This window comes from Oncorhynchus tshawytscha, linkage group LG07, assembly GCF_018296145.1.
Source record: "Oncorhynchus tshawytscha isolate Ot180627B linkage group LG07, Otsh_v2.0, whole genome shotgun sequence".
In the NCBI taxonomy this organism is placed as follows: Eukaryota; Metazoa; Chordata; class Actinopteri; order Salmoniformes; family Salmonidae; genus Oncorhynchus; species Oncorhynchus tshawytscha.
In genome coordinates, this window is record NC_056435.1 from 45312966 (window position 1) to 45320771 (window position 7806).

The window sequence follows — 7806 nt, forward strand, 5'->3', positions numbered from 1 at the left end:
CATTTTACACTACATCTACCAGGTGCTCGCTTGGTGTCCTCCGTCACAATTATTGCGTAATCTCCAGCTGCGTGTATTTTTCCATTTACTTCCGAGGAGAAACCAAACTGCCACGAATGATTTATCATCGAATAGATATGTGAAAAACACCTTGAGGATTGATTCTAAACAACGTTTGCCATGTTTCTGTCGTTATTATGGAGTTAATTTGGAAAAAAGTTTGGCGTTTTAATGACTGAATTTTCTGGGTTTTTTCTTAGCCAAACGTGATGAACAAATCGGAGCGATTTCTCCTACACAAATAATCTTTTTGGAAAAAATGAACATTTGCTATCTAACTGAGAGTCTCCTCATTGAAAACATCCAAAGTTCTTCAAAGGTAAATGATTTTATTTGAATGCTTTTCTTGTTTTTGTGAAAATGTTGACTGCTGAATGCTAGGCTTAATGCTATGCTAGCTATCAATACTCTTACACAAATGCTTGTGTAGCTATGGTTGAAAAGCATATTTTGAAAATCTGAGATGACAGTGTTGTTAACAAAAGGCTAAGCTTGTGAGTGAATATATTTCTTTCATTTCATTTGCGATTTTCATGAATAGTTAACGTTGCTTTATGGTAATGAGCTTGAGGCTATGATTACGCTCCCGGATACGGGATTGCTCGACGCAAGAAGTTAAATGTTCCTTTTGTTCGATAACGATTATTTTTACATCCAAAAACCTCCATTTGGTTGGCGCATTTTGTTCAGAAATCCTAAGGCTCATGCAGGTCATGACGGGCAGACGACAATTCCAAATAGTATCCATAAAGTTCGTAGAAACATGTCAAACGTTTTTTATAATCAATTCTCAGGTTGTTTTTACAATAAGTAATCGATAATATTTCAACCGGACCGTAGCTTTTTCAATAGGAGAGAGAGAGAAAATGTCTGCTCCAAGCTGTTGCGCATGCAAAACTCAGGGGACACACAGCCATCCACTGACGCGATGTGATCGTTCTCACTATTTTTTCAGAATAAAAGGCTGAAACTATGTCTAAAGACTGTTCACACCATGTGGAAGTCATAGGGAAAGGAATCTGGTTGATATCCCTTTAAATGGAGGGAAGGCATGCAATGGAACAGGGAGCTTTCAAAATAAGAGGCAGTTCCTGGTTGGATTTTCCTCAGGTTTTCGCCTGCAATATCAGTTTTGTTATACTCACAGACAATATTTTGACCGTTTTGGAAACTTTAGGGTGTTTTCTATCCTAATCTGACAATTTATGCATATTCTAGCTTCTGGGCCTGAGAAATAGACCGTTTCATTTGGGTACGTTTTTTCATCCAAACATCAAAATACTGCCCCCTACACTCAACAGGTTAAACACTGGAGTTGTACAGTACAGTCTAGCTACTGTAAACATCACCTCTATAGGAGGAGTGATTGGCCAAACAAATGTTACATAAAGTGCTTTGGGAATCAAAACACCTGTAGATAAAGGACCCCCAGCTGAGTTATCATGCTACTGTACCTCTCCTAGAACTGAATGCTAACAGGTCTTCACATCATCAACTGGGCCCTTCAATAGTACAGTATAATACATAGGGCATGTACACTAACAATCAATTCGAGAGAAAGTCTGTGTGTGAGAAACAGAAGACCAGTACTTTATCCTTCCAGCACAAACAAACCCTACCCAAATCAAATTGTATTAGTCACATACACATGGTTATGTGTAAGTGCCCAAACCCTACCCTGCAATAAAGATTAAACGGACAGATATGACTGGTCAGTATTTGTGTTTGTGCCTTGGGAAATCACTCAATAACCAGGAGGGATGCAGGATCTGGTCTTAAATGCCCAGTGCAGTCAACATTATGTTTTACCTGTGTTTTATTTCATATTGTTGTTTCTATGTCAAACAGTTTTATTATATTTCAGTCTTCTGTGATGTATATAAAGTGTAATATTGGGATGAAATATAAAAATGTAATATATCTGACATGGTACAGGTGTCTTCTTTTTTTAAAGCCCATAACCATGTGTGTGAGATTGTTCAAAGTAGATTTGTTTCAAAGTAGATTTGTTTAAGACTACCAATAATCACTCTGTGTGACCCTGATTTAGCCCACTGCAGTAAAAGGTTCAAACATGTGATCAGTGTTATTTCCTGATAGCGCATGCAAACACTATGAGAAACCGCCAACCTACAATCGTAAATTATTCATAAGTTAACCTGTTGTAAGTAGACGTAATAGGAGTGTCTTTAAACGTGTGCATAATATAAAGTCAGTTTGCTGTATTTGATGGGGTGCATATGGTACACTCAGAGTTGAATCTCAGGGGAGAGGTCTGTGGAAGATATTGCAACTGGGCTGGGTTGTCCATTCATAACCTATTATAAATATTATTTTGACACTGGAATGTTCCTGCCCATGTTACAATGGTGCTTCAAATGGCCATGCAAATAAAACCCATATTAAACTGTCATCATCTGGGCTTAGTAATAAGAACCCAAGAGAAAAGGGGTCAAGCTACTTTGCTTTGTTCTGTTTGTTCCAAGCTGCTGTAATCTGTTTAACTCCAACCTCCTTGGATCTATTTTGTCGTAATAAAACAATATTTTACTGTATTTGTGTGAGTACCGTCCGCTCTGTTTTATTGTAAAGCATGAATATCAGACAGCTGAACCCTCCTGTGAGTAAGGAGATGGAATAGTCTGGTATTACACAGGCCAGTCAAAGAGCAGCCTGAGTGGAAACTAAAGAGTACAGTAAATTAATAGGTCAACATCGCCCCCTGCTGAAATTCTGTAACATCATTATTGAGGCTGCTTTTATTGACAGCCTACAGAAATTACAAGCGTATTTTTGCTGGATACGATACATGATAGAACGGCAACGTTATTACATCATGGATTCAGGTACTAGGGTTGATCGAAAGTCCTACTGTCGCCGTTTCCGAGTAATAAGGAAATTTAAGAAAGCAAGGCAAAAAAGGAAACTCCCACCAGCTGCCGAAACCCGGGATCGAACCAGGGACATTTAGATCTTCAGTCTAACGCTCTCCCAACTGAGCTATTTCGGCGCTAAGAGTTTGTTGTCCACTGTATATATTTGACTATACAATATGTTTAACGAATAAATGCCGTGGAATTGCCATTGGGTGTTGCTCAAACTCCAACAAAAACATGGTTGTTCAGGGCAAGGAAGGACACTAGTATATAATACAACTGCTATCGGCTTGGCAACAGTGAATCTAGAACATTTCTGCCGTGCGCTAACACGACGCTACCAAGATTTGCCATTCCCAGCCAACCAGAGACGGCACCGGTAGCAAGCAACGACCACCAAGAAGTGTCCAATGACAGCAGAGCTGTGGAATTGGCCAATGGAGATAGAGCGAAGGCGGGACCTAGAAAAGGAGTGTCTTTTAGGTAATTCGTCACTCATTTCTCTCACCCATGAAAAATAATTAATCAGGAAAGTTTTAAAACGAAAGTATTTTTTAGCACACTGTTGTAGGTGTCTTGCAGGTCGTTGCACTCATGTATGTAGTGTAAAGAAGAGAGAAACAAATCAACACGGTAAAATCCTGCAGAATGATCTACATTTACATTTTAGTCATTTAGCAGACACTTATCCAGAACACCTTACAGTTAGTGCATTCATCTTAAGACCATCTTAAGATAGCTAGGTGGGATAACCACATATCACAGTCATAGTAAGTACATTTTTTCCTCAATAAAGTTGCTAGTAAGGGAGTAAAAATCTAGTGGTGCATCTTTTATAATGGAAGAAATCATCTGCAGATGCTCACAGCTCCACACATCCATGTGTGTGTGATGTCAGTCAAGATGAAGTGCAGGCCCAACCAGAGCCATGTATTTAGAGAGTTGGGCCAACACGGTTTCTGCATTATGATGCAGTTAAATGACACTTCAAAATTCTATGGCTGCACTGTTAGCTCCCCATTAACATTACATGGGGAATATAAAAACAATATTGTAAAACTGAATCTTTACAGTGAGCATGATGATGCATTTCCATGACACTACGTAAGGGATAATCAACGAGGTGCTATGCATTCTATGGAAAATAATGAACAACATGGAGGGTTCCATGACACGCTAGAGGAGTGGAACTGACCTTCCATGGAGTTGCATTATTTTCCAGAGAACACGCAGAGCCCTAAGTTGATGATCCTTTTATACCATGGCTATAATTGAACACATTTGCCACTAGAAATGTGTTCAACATCCACTGAAGTAGCTAGCAAGTTTACTAGATAGTAGTTGCCTTGGTAATCAAACAAACAGACTTGCTTTAGCTAACCAAATCTTCAGTCCTAGTTTTCAATACTGTTTTCAATTTGACTTTTGCGTTCAAAAGTAGCTCAAACAAAACATGCAAAAATTCTACCATGCAAATATTCCATGCATTATAGGGTAATAATGCACGCTCTGGAATGTATTATTTGTATTTTAAAATGAATTATAAACTGGGTGATTCGAGCCCTGAATGCTGACTGGCTGACAGCCATGGTATATCAGACTGTATACCATGGGTATGACAAAACATGTATTTTTACTGCTCTAATTAAGTTGGTAACCAGTTTATAATACCAATAAGACACTTCAGGGGTTTGTGATGTATGGTCACATACATGTGTTTAGCAGATGTTATTCCGGGTGTAGCGAAATGCTTGTGCTTCTACCTCCCACAGTGCAGTAATATCTAACAAGTAATATCTAGCAATTTCACAACGTATACCCAATACACACAAATCTAAGTAGGAATGGAATTAAGAATATATACATACTGTATCTGGACGAGCGATGTCCGAGCGGCATGGACTAAGATACAGTAGAATAATATAGAATCAAGTATATACATATGAGATGAGTAACGCAAGATGTGTAAACATGATTAAAGTGACTAAGATACAGTAGAATAGTATAGAATACAGTATATACAGTGCCTTGCGAAAGTATTCGGCCCCCTTGAACTTTGCGACCTTTTGCCACATTTCAGGCTTCAAACATAAAGATATAAAACTGTATTTTTTTGTGAAGAATCAACAACAAGTGGGAGACAATCATGAAGTGGAACGACATTTATTGGATATTTCAAACTTTTTTAACAAATCAAAAACTGAAAAATTGGGCGTGCAAAATTAGTCCCTCCTGCAGCAAACCAGCCCTGCAACATGCTGCTGCCACCCCTCGTGCTTCATGGTTGGGATGGTGTTCTTCGGCTTGCAAACCTCCCCCTTTTCCCTCCAAACTTAACGATGGTCATTATGGCCAAACAGTTCTATTTGTGTTTCATCAGACCAGAGGACATTTCTTCAAAAAGTACGATCTTTGTCCCCATGTGCAGTTGCAAACCGTTGTCTTGCTTTTTTTATGTGTCACGCCCTGGTTAGGTCAGGGTGTGATTTGGGGTGGGCATTGGGGGTGGGCATTCCATGTCTATTTCTTTGTTTTGGCCGAGTTTGGTTCTCAATCAGAGGCAGCTGTCTATCGTTGTCTCTGATTGGGAATCATACTTAGGCAGCCTTTTTCCCACCTGTGTTTTGTTGGGTAGTTATTTTCTGTTTTGATCTTTGTTTACTGACAGAACTGTTTGCTTTCGTTTTGTTACTTTGTTTGAGCGTTTTTTGATAATAAAATAATCATGAACACTTCATGCTGCGCTTTGGTCCACTCCTGACGACAGGCGTTACATTACGGCAGTTTTGGAGCGGTGGCTTCTTTCTTGCTGAGCGGCCTTTCAGGTTATGTCGATATAGGACTCGTTTTACTGTGGATATTGGTACTTCTGTACCTTTTTCCTTCAGCATCTTCACAAGTTCCTTTGCTGTTGTTCTGGGATTGATTTTCACTTTTCACACCAAAATATGTTCATCTCTAGGAGACAGAACGCATCTCCTTCCTGAGCGGTATGACGGCTGCGTGGTCCCATGGTGTTAATACTTGCATACTACTGTTTGTACAGATGAACGTGGTACCCTCAGGTGTTTGGAAACAACCAGACTTGTGCAGGTCTACAATGTTTTTTTCTGAAGTCTTGGCTGATTTCTTTTGATTTTCCCATGATGTCAAGCAAAGAGGCACTGAGTTTGAAGGTAGGCCTTGAAATACATCCACAGGTACACCTCCAATTGACTCAAATGATGTCAATTAGCCTATCAGAAGCTTCTAAAGTCATGACATAATTTTTGGGAATTTTCCAAGCTGGTTAAAGGCACAGTCAGCTTAGTGTATGTAAACTTCTGACCCACTGGAATTGTGATACAGTGAATTTTACGTGCAATAATCTGTCTGTAAACAATTGTTGGAAAAATTACTTGTAATGCACAAAGTAGATGTCCTAACCAACTTGCCAAAACTATAGTTTGTTAACAAGAATTTTGTGGAGTGGTTGAACAAGATTTAATGACTCAAACCTAAGTGTATGTTAACTTCCGACTTCAACTGTATGAGTTGAGTAATGCAAGATATATAAACATTGTCAAAGTGACTAATGTTCCATTACCTAAGGTGGCCAGTGATTTCTAGTCTATGTCTATAGAAAGCAGCCTCTAATCTGCTAGTGATGGCTTTTTAACAGTCTGATGGCCTTGAGATAGAAGCTGTTTTTCAGTCTCTCGGTCCCAGCTTCGATGCACCTGTACTGACCTCACCTTCTGGATGATAGAGGGTTTAAAACAATGAGTGGTTACAGGCGCACAATGTGTTTATTGTGGATAGTCTTATTAATGTAATAGTTTGTTTAAAACCTTTTCATGCTTTGCAAGAAAAGTGATTTCTCTAATAATCCTGTTTACATGGATACATCAGAAATCAGACTACCCGATGACGCTGATAAATGCACAAAATTGGCAATCAAAATGATGGTTCTACCATTTTTGGGAAGCATATTTGATTCTGAGTTCAGACATATAAAGTTTGTATGTGAAAACTACTTCTAAGACACATTCAGTTGTTCTGAAAGCACTTCACTCGCGCTAAAGAGCGACGCTCACTCTGGTGGTTCTAGCACATGTGCAGATCAAATCAAATCAAATTTTACTTGTCACATACACATGGTTAGCAGATGTTAATGCGAGTGTAGCGAAATGCTTGTGCTTCTAGTTCTGACAATGCAGTAATAATCCAACAAGTAATCTAACTAACAATTCCAAAAAAAAACTACTGTCTTATACACAGTGTAAGGGGATAAAGAATATGTACATAAAGATATATGAATGAGTGATGGTACAGAGCAGCATAGGCAAGATACAGTAGATGGTATCGAGTACAGTATATACATATGAGATGAGTATGTAAACAAAGTGGCATAGTTAAAGTGGCTAGTGATACATGTATTACATAAGGATGCAGTAGATGATAGAGTACAGTATATACGTATACATATGAGATGAATAATGTAGGGTATGTAAACATTATATTAGGTAGCATTGTTTAAAGTGGCTAGTGATATATTTTACATAATTTCCCATCAATTCCCATTATTAAAGTGGCTGGAGTTGAGTCAGTGTGTTGGCAGCAGCCACTCAATGCCAAATACACCGCTTAATGCCGATTAAGGTGATTACATGTCCTAATCATTTGAAAGATTGCTCAGAAAACCAGGTGTTTTAATCGGCGTATTGTCACATTTGTTGAATGGAGGAGACCAAGGCGCAGCGTGATATGAATACATGTTCCTTTAGTGACGAAGAAACACATACAAACTACAAAAACAACAAAACGAATGTGAAGCTAAATATATATTTTTTTTTTGAAAAAATAATTTATTACCATCTATACCATTCAT

General features: G+C 38.6%; 1 non-coding gene across 1 annotated transcript; it reads right to left on the bottom strand.

Moving 5' to 3' along the window:
• Positions 1-2997: 2997 nt before the first annotated feature.
• On the bottom strand, positions 2998-3070 carry trnaf-gaa. Its single transcript has one exon. It is a non-coding gene; the product is annotated as a tRNA-Phe (tRNA).
• Positions 3071-7806: the final 4736 nt, after the last annotated feature.